The following is a 16,073-nucleotide window of genomic DNA, read 5'->3' on the forward strand; positions in this document are numbered from 1 at the left end:
GTATCTCTCTCCAACTAGATTTGAGACTATTCAGACTAAGTCTCTAAGAATATTTGAGCACTTGCACTTTTTGAATTTTCGTGTGTATTGCTCTTCTATCTTGTGTCTATCTTGTACACCTCTGCTCCATACACACTTTGTCTTCAAGTCTTCATGGCTTTTTGTAGGCAATCAAATATATCCGTTGGAGTGGGATAATTTGATATTTGAAATTTGAATCTTCATAGCCTGATATTGTTGACAATAGTAGGTCTTCAATTTTGATTTGATTGTCAACTTGCCTGACAAAATAATATCTTATCTCCAATTGATTTGTTTAAAATATTATTTTGTTGTCATATTGAATATCCAATGTATCTTTGAAATAAATTCATCTGATAGAATTTATTTCTAGGATAAGTTTTTATATTCATGTCTTCATAAATATTTTTCCATTCTGACAAATGTCTTTCAGGCAATTTTGGATTCTTGTGGCATGTGGGTAGACTTGGAATAAATTCCTTCGAACTAATCCAATTTCTGATCATCTTGCTTCTTTGCCACATTGTGCTCCTTTGACTTTGAACATCGTGCTCCTTTGACTTGAACATTGTGCTTTTCTGATTTGGTCACATTGTGCTCCTTTGGACACATCGTGCTCCTTTTGATACATTGTGCTCCTTTTGAACATTGTGCTTGTCAGCACACATCGTGCTCCTTAGCACACATTATGCTTGTCCGCATCGTTCTCTTTTGGTAGCATTGTGCTCCTTTGGTAGCATTGTGCTCCTTCGGTAACATTTTGCTTGTCCGAAAGTTTGGCTAGTAAAAAATAAGTCCTTGGGGGGAATCAATCTCGGGTGTGATCGTTTTGAGTAAGGATTTCTACCATTTCGCCGTTAAGCTCATCTGGTCATTCTTTGCAACGCTATTCCTTTATGCTTCTTTCTCGGATGAATATTCGTAGGACCAAAATTAATTTCTCAAATTAATTTTGTTCTTCCTATGGTAGATTCCTTTTGATTCGTTATTCTGATTTATGATGCTTGTACTCAAAGACCTAAAAACAAAGGGGATCTAAAGTACATTTGGCTTCATCAAAACATACAAAAATATTCCTATCAGGTTGCATGATATGGGTGCACCATACTAAGTAGACTTAAACTGACTCAAATAGAATAAAATTGGGGACTACTTGATTTTTCAAAAATACATCATTCGGCTCATCAAAATTTACAATTTATTCCTAACAAGCATTAACGCTACAATGAACAACGCATCGAGGATGCTGAAATCATGGCACATATGTCTACTCAAATGTCTCTCATCACAAAGCAGCTCGATGCCTTGTTCTGCCTGCTAGAGGAGGAGTCACGAGGATTGCGCATAGATTATCGTTCGAGCTGATGAAGTATGGATAGTCCAGATCCTCTATCGTGTGGTTTCTTTGCGTCTGCAGAAGGGAGTTCCTATGCGGAATCGTAGTCGAAGCTGTGCGAACCGGCGATCTAGCCATTGGAGAAGTGATTGTCTATCCTGACTTGCCTCGCCTGAGACAGCGGCGGAGTAGGAACTCCGCCGCGGCTGCTCTGATACCATTTCGTAAATGATGAAAGCAGCAGGAAGAAGAAGGTGAAAGCAAGTTTGAAACTGGAAAAATGAGAGTGAATTAATTTGGGAAGGGGGATGCCAAACTGATATAAGTTGGCGGTTACAACAACCAAGAAAAAAGATTTACAATACTACCCTTCTTTATTTTCCTTTTCTTCCTATAATATTAAAGAATATTTGACAAAGCATATATAGCGTCAAAATTCAACCAATACGAGCTCTAAAAGAGCCATAAAATTATCGTGTTGATAACGTGTTGAGAGAATATATAGAATATATAGAGATAAGGGAGAAAATAAGGACCATCTCATTCATCATCTCATTCTATACAAGATTACAAAGTATATATATAATATATATTTGACAGATATTACAAAACATTCCATAAATACTAAAGCTGTTACAAATCATGTTATCAATGCCAGAATAATGTCCATAATAAGATTTTACAACACAGAAGACATTTGCTAAGTTTTCAAACGCACAATTAATCAACTTAATTACTAGCTCCACGATGGACCTCCGAGAAAGGCTTATGCTTACCAAGTTATAGCCCAAGAAATATCATTAAATGTGTTAGAAAATCTAATGGGCTGGGATGTGAGACATAGGGAATATCATCAACCAATCATCCTTGGTCTAGTGATTTAGTTGAGGGCAAATTATATCGTGCACCGCGGTGCATAATCGATTATGCACCGAGCTTCAAAACGACGTCGTTTTGTTCAATGAAAGAAACGGCACCCTTTTTGCGCCGTTCCGCAAAAAGTATCTCTGTTGAAGTAACTCTGTTATTCAGTTTCATTCTGTATACACTGCAGTGTCAGTTCGACACAACTACAGTTTCATTTCGATATAACTACACTTTCATTCGATATTTATACACTCAAATATGTGAAAATGTTATTTAATTTTATTTTTTATACACTATAGTTTCATTAAAATACAATTACATGATCATTTCAATATAACTACATATTCATTGCACAATATACACTCAAATATGTGAAATGCTATTCAGTTTCATTTTATATACACTGCAGTTTTATTTCAACACAACTACAATGTCATTTTTATATAACTACAGTTTCGCTGTGTAATATACACTAAAATATGTGAAATTGTTATTCAGTTTCATTTTGTATACACTGCATTTTCGTTTCAACACAACTACAGTTTCATTTCATTTCAATTGCAGTTTCACTTGATAATATAAAAAATAATACGTGAGGCAGCGTCAGTTTAGATACATTGTAGTTTCAGTTGGTAATTAATACACAAAAAATACACATTTTGTTAACTGTAACTGAAAGAAACGGCGTCCTTTTTTACCGCGGTGCACGTGCACCACGGTCCACGATATAACGACCCTTTAGGTGGACTTCTAATTTTACTATAAGTGACTTCTTTGATATTGAATGGTATTGCTGTCACATATATTGTATTTAGTATAGTTACACAGGTATAATGAATTGTATAAAATGTTATTAATCTTGTATTGATAATGTTTTGTACAATCTATTATACTTGTGTGATTATATATAGTTATAACACTATATTAATATCGATAGATACTTTATTTTTAAAATTATTTACTAAGTAGATTGATTCAGTTATATCTTTAAATATAAAAATTATTGTTTTTAAGAATTACAAGTCAAGACTTTTAGGGGCCGTTTACTAACTGAAAATTTCTGGGAATTTATGGAAACTGGAAAATAGAAAACAGAAAACATGTTTACTAACACAGTTTCTATTTTGAAAACTGAAAATAATTTCTGGAAAACTGAAACACACTTAAAAACTATTTTCGAAATGGAAAACATAATCATCTATCATCTATATGTCACTATAACCACACTACATTGTAGTATCTGTTCATATACTTTCTCAACCTACTGAAACACAAAGAACCAATAACGCCTCCACTAAGGCTCGAACTCATAACCTTCCAAATGGAAGTCCAACCCAAATACCATTAGACCACATAGTCTTGGTCTTTTATCTTTACTTACTTTACTTATTTAAACATGATGCATTTACTTACACTTTAAAGTTAGACATTATTTACCTTATCAAAATTAAGAATTAAACTCTATATAATACTTTAGATTTTGATTGAACTCAATAGATTATTAGTTCGGATATTTTTAATTATATTACATCATAATACAAGTTCGGTCCAGATATCGGATATTAAAATCTCACATATATTAGAATTCAAAGTAAAAATTATATATTCATATACATGTCATCCAAATGAAGATATCCAAAAAAAAATATGTTAAATATTAGGTCAAAAATTATTAATATTACCTAAACTAAATTTTAGGTGAAAACTGAAAAATTAGAAAACAGAAAACAGAGAACAGTTTTCAGTTAGTAAACAAATTTTCTAAGCAGAAAACAGAGAATGAAAAACTGAGAAAAAACTGAAAAATTAGAAAACAGAGGACAGTTTTCTCAGACCCCTAATTTTTGTCACTATTACATCAACATTATTATATTCTTTTTTGGTTTATGGCTTTTATTTTTAATCTTACAAAATAAGGAGCTTAATTAACAATATAATTATACATTCTAGTAGATAAGATTAATTATTATATAATTAATATTATTTTATAGCAGTTATAGTATGGTAAAAAACATGATGTATAAGTTGGTATCAAATAAAATTTGTATTTAACAAATTGTTTTTGAAGAACATTTAATTGCCAACAAGCTAAGTGCCATATGAGAATATATATAGACAAGTGTTGCAATGAAAAAGAAAATCTAACAAATTTTAGATTTAACTTTAGTGTAAATTAAGAATTAACAAATATATACGGAGTACTATTTATGACAGAGTTAATTTCAGTTTTAGTCCTAAATTTATAGGTGGTAATCTTCTTTAAGTCTTTTTTTTTTTTTTTTATCATAACATCTATTTTAATTTTGATCCTAGTATTATTCTGGCATTATTATTTTTTGTCTTTTATCAAAAAAACAGTTAAATATCCATTTATAAACAATAAATTTAAGAATAATAATGTAAAACTTAGTTCATTGTTGAGACGGACAAATTGAGTTCATAAATTTAATACATTGAGTTTTTTTTTTTTTTTTTTTTTTTTGAAAGTTACTGGCTCTATTACATTGTAGTATCTGTTCATTAATACATTGAGTTAATCATTGTGAAGAACTAAAGTTTTTACATTATTGCCCTTAAACTTAATGTTTATTAAAATGATACGGAGTATTTAACTAGAGGATCAAATTTCGAAAACATCAATAATCAATGGATCACTTATGGTTAAAATTAAAATTCAATGACAAAAATTGGTAAAGATCAATACTTAGAATACTATATATTTATAGTCCAATTAAAAGTTGAATGATAAAAATTGGTAAATGATAATAGTCACGGGATCATTTATGAAATTAAGTCTTATTATTATTAGTGGAGAATGCAGATGCGTTATTAACTATTTTCTTTTTCTTTTTTCTTCTTCTCACGCAATGGGTGCGGATTACCCCTCATGAACAAGATCAATATGAAGCACATATTATTACCACCTTTTCCTATTTAAACGTACCCCTACCATGCATATATAGTCCCTTCATCAAAACCAATCTAAGGATTGAATTGAATAATATAATAATGAATAAAGACATTATGGCAAAGTGTGATGTCCAGTTTCTCCTCTTTGCCGCGATCCTCTGTGCCGCGGCGGCCACAGCCGCCGGCGGCCACCAGGGGGTAAAGGGGCCAAAACATCTGGTGGAGATCTGCGATAAAGCCACGACAGACGACGAGGTGATCCCCTACTGCGTGCAAGTGTTCCTGAAGGACAAAGCGGGGGAGCTAACCGACGTGAACGACTGGGCGAAGATGAGCCGCGTGGTGATCAAGCACGGAGCGTCGAACGCGGCGTCCATCGAGAAATTCGTGGTCGGGCTGGCGAACAACCAGTCTCTGTCGGCGTTCGAGCGCGCGACGCTCAACATGTGCGCGCAATCGCTGAAGAAAGCGGCGGAGGAGATCGGCGACGCGGCTGAGGCGTTCAAGAAAATGGACAAAATCACGGAGAAAGGGCTGAAAGACGTGCAGATTTCGGTGGACGATGGGCAGGCCAACCAAGGGAAATGTTTAGACACGCTGGATCCTGAAGGGCTGCAGAATATTTGGAAAGAAGTTAATGACGCTTACTTGGCCACTGGGATTGTGGGGGGGTTCTTGGACAACGTTAGAGTTAATTAATTCATTCATTCATTCCTCTCATCTACAACAAGGTAACACTGCCCCAATTCAATCATGCATGCGTGTACCATTGTTTTCGTCACAAAAAAAGGTATAATTAATTAGGCATTTTCTTCTTCTTCTTCTTCCTATTATTATTAAGGATTGTATTGTCTTCATTCCTAACTACTTTTATTGTTATTGTTATAGTTATGTATTTTAAGCGATCAGCGAATCATGTATTATGTCTTTATTATGATTACTGATTGGCGGTTTGAAGAGGTTTAGATCCAAGTACTTCTTCCTCTTTTGTATTTGGGATATTTTTGTCTTTTGTATTTGGGATATTTTTGTGATTTATGATTTATTTAAAAATAAAAGAGTCTTTTTTTTTTATTCAATAGTTATTCAAAAATGATCTATCATATACATTCGCGTAAATTTAAAAAGAGGTTTTGAAGTGATCTATGATGCGTACCATGTCTTGCCGACCATACAAATCGCATGAACCCCGCCTGCCTGTGCCTATCAAACCCCCACATCATTAAGGTTGCTAGGCGGAGGGGAGTTGGCGGCGCGGCAAGCCAAGTCTTTCCCAAACTGATGTAGTTAAAATATGTCATATTAAGGGAATATAGATGATCTTTCTTCAAAATATATATAGAATGTTCATTTTATCATATTGTAAGTCTATCAGTAAACAACTAAGATCCAAATCGTAAGCAAGCTAATTTCTATGTAATCACTCATTAAATTTTATCATAAATCAGGGCTACAGATTTACTGAAGTTACTACTATAACTTAATCACGCAATTATTAAAGTGATAATATACTAATAAAATACATTAAAATGAGTATTATTTAAAATATTTCATAAGATATTTTTAATAATATCTTGTATAGCATTGATTTTTTTTGTAAGTGATAATGGGTGAATTTGTGCAATTATAATAAACGTACAATATTATCACAAATTACACCATGCATGGTGTACACGGTTGCAAAATGACACCGTTTTACTATTATATATATATATATATATATATATATATATATATATATATATATATATATATATATATATATATATATAGGGAGCCATTCACATGCAAACCCCCTTAAAATACAAACATGCGGACTAATATGAGCCATAAGATTAGATTAGATTAATGGATGAGATTGAATTGTGAATAGCATGTGCTGGAAACGTATCAATTAATAAAAGGGTAGTAAAGACAATTGCATTGAAGGCCTAATTAAGGTACGACTGAAATTGTGATATTAATATACCTAAGTTAAAGGACTCTAATTACAGTATGATTCAACCAAATCAAAACTTCCAAACCCCACCCTTCCCTACGCAATTGGCATCCTCGGCAACCTCCCCAAACCAACTCCGGTCAACCACGGCGGCAAGAACTACTGGATGCAAACATGGAGTATACAACGCCAACACTACCAAGTAATCTTCCCACCTTCATTGTAATAGTGTACGGCTAATGGGTGATGAATTACACACGATAATACTGATTACACATACGAGTCGGGATTAATGTAGGGCGAACACGGCAATATTGAATTGGGTAATGTAATGTGTCTGGTCGTCAAAACCGCATAAATGGATCAATTTGAGACGCCGACAATGGTGTCGGAGGAAAAAAATGTGAATTACCAGTATGGCATTACGACCGCAAGCACACATATGAACGCGTGATGCACACCGTTCGTAATCCCTGTAGGTCTAGAATCAGTCATGATAGGTCACGCATGTAATGCAAAGTTCAATAAATCTGTAATGGTGATAATGCACACACCGAACACTGACATGCACGAACTGTGAGAACCAAGCAACGGTATTTATCAGTGAACACAACTGTAACACAAACTGTGCTCACGGATATAGTGAACCTTGCACACACTGCCGACCTCCAACCTGCATGCAGAAACCATCAGGGACACGACTATTTTGAAATTGAACTCACCACTAATTTGTATTTGTTGTGGTGAATAGGTGAAGACCATTGCGAAGACACTTGGAACCAATGTGTTATGGAATTAACCGAGGATGGAGCAAAATACTGGCAACCTACAACTGATAAAGAGAAAACACCATTCGAAGGACAACGATTCAAAACAGTAGACGACGGGATTGATTTCTACCTAGAATACGCTAAGGAGGTAGGCTTTGATGTAAGACACGGAACTAAACGTAGAAACCGAGCAGGTTGTGTTCACGAGAGGGGTACACGGCCGAAACGATGGAATCAAAAAATAATTCCAACAAACGAAAGAGACGAAGGAGAGTGTCAAACAGGGTAGGCTGTAAGGCGCGTATGGCAATGACAAAGTCCGACACCGGCGAATATAAAGTACATGCAATCGAGCTACGACATGCACACTGTCTATGCTCAAATGAGGGAAGAGCATTTTTAAAAATAAACAGACAACTCGACATCGGACACAAGACATTTTTGGCAACAGAGAGAAAGCCACCGCAAAGAAACACCCAACAAAACAGAGGACCTGCAATATATGCGACATCCCAGGCCACAACAGTCGCACATGTCCAGACAGACTTGCAACAGGCGAAGTTTAGAATAAGTTTATTTCAAAAACACGGATCAATGGTTGTTATTTTTCATTTATGAACAGTATTTTAAAATTTATTTGAAGAAGACGTTTTAGTAATTACAATTGGGCAAAACACCCTGATTTATTTATTTATTTCTGTAGTTGGTAGCACCATTGTCAAGGGAGGGGGATTGGCAATATAATACAGTTGGGCACACTCCATGACTAGAACGTGCACACCAACGGAACGTGTGGAATAATTATTACTACCCTTAAATTCACAATAAACGAACATTAAAGCCACGCACACGGGGTAATATGAATGCGCACACATCTAACAGCCAATAACACACCAACGCCACGTGAATATATGTGCGAAACTTCTGACCAATGGTTTACAATAAGATCATGTCAACAACAGTGCACAATGGTTTCCAGCTTTCATTTACTAAATGTATTTAAGAATTTCTTTGAAGTAACCTGTCAAGTACTCTTAGTTAGCCAAAGGAACCATGCATTATACGACGCGCACAGACCACGGGCACACCGTGCACACAAACGCACCTTTTGGAATTATTATTACTACCACTGGATACATAATGGACGAACGAAATACTACCCCACGCACACGAAGAATATATGAACGCGCACACATGTACCAACGAAAATCACAACATCACCACGTGAATATGTGTCCGGAATTTGTGAACATGCAACCTACCAAGCGTCTGTGCGCACAGGCAAGGACATATAGTACCAAAACAAACACGGAAAAACAAAACCAAACCAGCAACAAGAAACTCATTGAAAAAAAAAAAAAAAAAAAAAACAATCCCAAAAACCAAACCACATGTACAAAAACGTGCTAACATAACTTAACCACGGATTACGACCGGTCACAGCAACATAAAAAAAAAAAAACAAAAATCGTGGCACAATGAGGCGCACATAAACGCACGTATCAATATGCACAAAAGTAATGCTACCAAAAAATAAAATGTGCACAGTTAGCAATATACACGTGCACATTACACCAAAACACCAATCAGAACTGCCTAAATAAAACACATGACTAAACAGAAGGCAGATGACCAGATCTCCAAGCATCATGTGTCTCCACCAACGAATCCAAAAGAAACTTGCACCAATTCAACTCATGGATACACGAAACATCATCGAAACAATCGAAGTACATCTGATTCGCATATCCATTGGACATACAAGACACCAACGTAGAGACGACCAACATAGAGAAACGTCTCTTACCAGGAGCACCACCAGGAGCACATTGCACCACCATAACCTTCTTACCTGGAAAATGAAAGAATAATATTATTCAACAAAGTACAATTAGGTGTTCGAGCTTGCCAAAAAAAAAAAAAAAAAAAAAAAAAAAAAAAAAAAAAAAAAAAAAACTCCAATTAAACATTTGAATTTAGAAATAAAAAATTACGATTAATCTAATCTGACTTGTTATTGCAAATAAATTAAACTTCATGTTAAAGGTAACTAAAAAAATCACATCATTAAATTTACAGACCTGAATGCATGCTTAATAAGAATAATAAAACTCAATCTATTATTAACTATTTTAAAGAAGAATCTATTATTAACTATTTTTTAAAACAATCTATTATTAACTATTAGTTAATACAATTTACTATCTTTTAGTCTTTTAATGATAAATACAAATGCTCCTTATATCATTTTCTTCTTCCATAATCCCATCAAACACTACCACCTTGTACACCAAATTTGACATTGAAAGCTAAGGTTGTCATCTTATTTATCTTTGTAGTCAACCAATGTAACATTATCTTACAACATAGAAAAACCAAGTAGTACACTCAAGCAACCCACTGTTAATTAATCTCTTTGTACTATTATATGTTTTAGTCATCCAATGCAGCATCTTATAACACAAAAAAGTCAACTAGTAGACTATACTAAGCTATTGCTATATTATTCATTGAGCTCTTTGTATTTGGCCAAAAATTTCTGACTATGTTATCTGATCTTGACTTTATATTAATTGTCATAAATTTTCTGTAGAAAACCCAAAAAAAAAAAAAAAAAAAAAAAAAAAAAAAAAAAACCCTCCAGCTAACACACCGTTGCACACACAATGAACCACCAAAGCACCACGGCATAATGCAGATTTTTTGACTAAAAGAACACACAAATAGAACGAAAACAAAACAGACAAAAAATTCCCCCTACTCCAGATTTTGCAAAACAAAACTCAACTACAAAAATTCAAATGTAACTTGGAAACAACCTAGCATTATACATGCATCAAAAATAAAAACCCACAAAGCAAACTAACATAATGAAGATTAAAAGAGAAGCCAAAAACAACCAAAATTATCACCAAAAACAACCCCCCAACACCCCAAAGCAACACGGCAGAATGCATATTTTTTAACTAAAAAAAAAAAATCACACAAAAAGAAAGAAAACCAAACAGAGAAACAATACCCCCTCACCAGATTATGCAAAAAGAAACGCAAACAATACACAAATTCAACTGCAACTACGAAACAACCTAGCATTATACATACATCAAAATTAAAAACAACCAAAACAAAGTAACATAATCTATGCATAATACTAAAAATAACAATGAAATTGAACAAACCCAACAACTGCCCAAAAACGCCCAAAACCCGAAACCCTAGCACCCAAATACGGCATCAATCAGGCCACAAATCGCTTGAACACCCCACAAATCCCAAAAGATACATAAAAACAAGAAGAAAACACACACAAAAACAAAACAAAAAAACAAACAAAAATCGAAGCAGAAGGCAGAAAAAAACAAAAAAAAAAGAAAAAAAAAAAGAAAAGAAATACCTCGACCGGCACCAGCCAGCGGTGGTCCCCGCCTCTTCGATGTGCCGCGGTCCCCACAGCCGACCATCTCAATGAGCAAGTGAAAAGCGAGGGATGAATCTGCAAGAACGACGCGAAGCTCGAAAGTGTCGCCAACGCACGCGATGAGAGCGAGAAACGGAATGTCGAGGATGCCGAGAGAACTTCGATCCGCGTGGGAGAAGATGAATTGTGGTCTAACTGGACTACGACTCCACAATAAGCAAAATACCAATATTAACCCCTAACACATAAAATCACCCATCTTAACATAAAAACAACAATCTCACGCACTAAACCTTAAAACTGATCTGGACCATCCAATCTAAACATCCAACGGCCCCATATTGTCCTCACGTTTATATCTTAAGATGTGTTTTCACATGAATATAATCCTATATATATATATATTAAATGCTTCCCGTGCGGTTGTGCGGTTATTAATGTGCGTGAGATTTGTACTCAATGTGCGTGAGTGTTGTGTTTAATGTGCCTGAGATTTGTACTTAATGTGCGTGAATGTGTAAAATACAGCAGAAAATATGAATATCAGCTTCTTCTTCCCCATCCCCGGTACCTGCACTCTGTGAGTTGCTTCAGAATAACTTCGATTATTGGGTTGCTCATAATGTGGTATGGAATATGTTGGCCTGTGCTTATTCGACTTCTGAGATGGTTGCCGATGCTCTTTTTGTTCTATCCAAGATGAAAGATTTGAATCTTCAAGTTTCAATAACGACATATAATAGTGTGTTGCTCTGCTTTACCGATGTTTACAATGAAATAAAAGCTTCCCAAAGTGAATACACAAATTCTATCCTTATCAATGGTCTATGCAGACCGATCTTGGTGCGAGAATCTGGAACTTCTGTTGTTTGCTTCAATTCCTGATTGTTGAAAATTCTCTTATTACTCACGCACATTAAGCACAAATCTCACGCATATTAAGCACAATACTCTAACACATTAAGTACAAAACTCACGCATATTAACATGACGCACATTAAGTACAAATCTCAAGCATATTGAACATAACACTCATGCACATTAAGTATAAACCTCAGGCACATTAATCCACCGCACAACCGCACGGGAAGCAACAAATGCACCTGATCCCTTCCCTATATATATATATATATATATATATATATATATATATATATATATATATATATATATATATATATATATATATATTACAAAAACTCTAATCAACGTGCAATTATGAATATATAGTTATGCAAGTTATGGATATATAGTTATGAAGTTATGGATATATAGTTTTGAAATTATGGATGTGTAGTTATGCAATTATGGATATAGTTCTCTGTGAACAAGCACTTTTATGAATGTGTAGTTATTATTTCTGAATGTACTGTTGTCAAATTATGAATATATAGTTATGTAATTTAGGATATATAGTTATGTAATTCTAGATATATAGTTATGAAATTATGGATATATCCTATTGTTTGAATACGAAAGGAAACCGCCTAACGCCGTTAACGACAATCTGAACGGATTTTTTTTTTTTTTTTTTATAAAAATGAAACGGCGTCGTTTTGTAACATGGTGCACAGCATAACGATTGGGTATTATTATAATGAAACAACACTTATATTTGATAAATTTAAATTTTATTTGACTTATAATTTTATAATAATGGACCACACACAATTCATAATGGAATTTATCAGGAATTCGGCTAAGCTCACTTAAAATTTCAAAAATTGAAACTCTTGGTCCAACAGGAGAATTTTAGATGTTTGGAAAATTTCAAATTTTATCCTTTATTCCCTGATTCCCTTGGCCTTTTATTGACCACCTCTCTAAAGAATCATGCATCTCTATGTTAATTTATAAAAAAAAAAATGTTAATTTAAATATCACTATTTAACTATTTAATTTTTATTTTCAATTTATCAGTTCTAAGTGTGGGTCCCTATTAATGAAACTAGGATCAGGCTCGGCAAATTATGCCCTGGACCCGTGTCCACAATGAATTGTGGACACGGGCCCAAAACGGCGTCGTTTTTTAAAAAAAAACGCGTCATTTAGTTTAAAAAAAAAAAAATCGAGCGCATTTTGCTGTTAACGGCGTTATTTTTTTTGGATTATGAATGTACAGTTATGCCGTTATGAATGTACAGTTATGCAATTATGAAATTATGAACACAGAGCTCTAATATTATGAACTTACAATTATGAACATATAGTGATAAAATTATGACCATGGAGCTTTAAAATTGTGAATATAGAGCTTCGAAGATTATGAATGTACAGTTATGGAGTTATGAATGTACAGTTATAGAGTTATGAATCTACACTTATGAAGTTATGAATCTACAGTTATGAGATTATGAATCTACAGTTATGGAATTATGACTGTACAGTTATTGATCGAATTATGAACAAAGAGCTCTGACATTATGAACTTACAATTATGAACATATAGTGATAAAATTATGAACATAGAGCTCTAAAATTGTGAACATAGAGCTTCGAAAATTATGAATGTACAGTTATGAATGTACAGTTATGGAGTTATGAATGTACAGTTATAGAGTTATGAACGTACAGTTATGGAGTTATGAATGTACAGTTATTAACATATAATAATAAAATTATGAACATATACTCCTATAACGAAGCGGTCTGAAATTAAAAAAAAAAAAAAAAAAAAAAAAGGAGATAACAGTGCTAACGGCACTGTTACCCATGTCCAGCATGCATGTTGGACACGGGTCCAACGCATAACGATTGATCAGGCTCGAGCTCGGCCAAGAATGAGTTATTTCATAGTACAGTGGTGAGCGGACATATATATCTATATCTTTTTCACAGCCAATGGTTCGTTCGAGGGCAAACGATGACAAGTTTTGTACCACACTTAAGGAAACACTTAGCTTTTTTGTTGGACAAAGCCAATGTTTCGTCCGATGGTGAGTGAGGTCGGATCTTTTACCACCCTCAGGAAAATAATCTTTTTTTTTTTTTTTTTGGACATGCAGGCTTAAGCTTGGCCAAGAATGAACTCTTCTATTTGGTGGTGAGTGAGGTGAAACCTCGTACTATCCCAAGGGACTTAGCTTTCTTTACCATTGAGGCCAACCAATAATGAGCTCTTTCGATCCGAGGAAAGAGTTTTAACTTTTCTTGATCTAGGTTTGTGCTAAGTCAATGATAAGTGTTTAATTACACTTATTTATAATATCATCATATATGCTATAATTTTACTTATCTCTTTTTTTTTTTTTTGATAAATTAAAACATTATGCTTAATTCATTAATATTTTATTTTTAGGATTTCTAAGCAAATGTGGCAAAACATGTACTTTTTGGCATATTGAGAATATTTTATAAATATCTCTCATTTGAGGTCTAATTGAAGTGGTTCAAGTGTCCATGGAAAGTTATAAAAATCTCCATCAACTTTTATGTTCATAGTTTTTAGAGGTTTAAGACAAATAAAGGTAAAAAATGTAGACCTATTTTGACACACCTAGAGATATGACCTTGTAACATGCTGATACTATTTTGGTAATATCTTTTTCATACAAAGTCCAATTGAAGTAATTCAAGTTTTCATAGAAAGCTAAGACGATCCTATACAACTTTCATGTTCAAAGTTTTCAAAAATTCAACATAAAATATAGATAAATACCCAGGTAGATTTTGATACAACTGTATTGCAGGGCGTGCCTATTGTCGTGACTCTATTTAAGTAGCATTTTAAACCCTTTTGGGGAAGTTAAGAGGCTTCAAAGAGTTTAACCAAGACACTTTGGGGAATTCAATCAAACTCTGGGAGGTACCTATATATATCCTTTGTATATATAGATGCCACATGATTGAAAAGAGTGGATTGCAACCCTAGAGATAGGATGCGATCAATCATTCAAGTTAAATCGTTCAATAGAACTCACAAATCTTAATGTAATCTTTAGGGGCCGGGCTTCAATTTAGAAAAGATTTTGATAATTCAACCGGGGATTAAATGTTAATACTCTTGAGAAAGTAGTGTTGTAAAAATCGGGCCTAGGCGACGATTAATCGGAGCCTAGGTGCTAGGTGCTCGGCCACCTAGGCGCCGATTAATCGCTCTAGGCGCCCTAGGCTGTCCCCAGGCGCCTAGCGATTTTTTCAACCTTGTGAGAAAGATATTAGCATAAATTAGGAGGTCTCATAGATTAAGACATAAACAATTGTTTTGGTCATTTATTTATTGTGATAAATGAGGTCCTAGGGGAATTCATAGGTTCATGTACAATTTATTTACTAGTTGGTTTCCTCAAATTTGTTTTAGATTCTCCTTGTTTGTCTTTGGTTATTGATTAGCCTTTTATTTTATTTTAATTGATCCCTATTAATATATTTATGACTAGATAATAAAATAATAATTAATACTAGTTCTCATAGTCCCTATGGGATACAACACTCGTTACCCTATCTTTTATTATACATAAAAAACGATAGATGCACTTACCTAATTAGATTTGTATAGTTTCAAATCATGGATCAATCAAGAGTGAGTTTTTCCATTAACTGGCGAGCGAGGTCGAACCTCGTAACACCTCTAGAAAAAAACTTAAAAACACCCCTAGGGAATATATGTTGGAAAAATAGCATTAAAATTAAAATGGCATGTTAAGTGATTATTTTATGGTACAATTATCAGTGGGGTCCACTTCCGATTTGGGTCGGGTCAAAGTGGATTCATGTTCTTCGTAGTGAGACGAAGAGATTGATATATTGTACGCTCAAAACGGATAATGGGTGAATGAGATATTGATTCTCAAAGTAGACCCATTGAGTTAG

The sequence above is a fragment of the Ipomoea nil genome, unplaced genomic scaffold (genome assembly GCF_001879475.1).
Source record: "Ipomoea nil cultivar Tokyo-kokei standard unplaced genomic scaffold, Asagao_1.1 scaffold2818, whole genome shotgun sequence".
NCBI lineage: Eukaryota > Viridiplantae > Streptophyta > Magnoliopsida > Solanales > Convolvulaceae > Ipomoea > Ipomoea nil.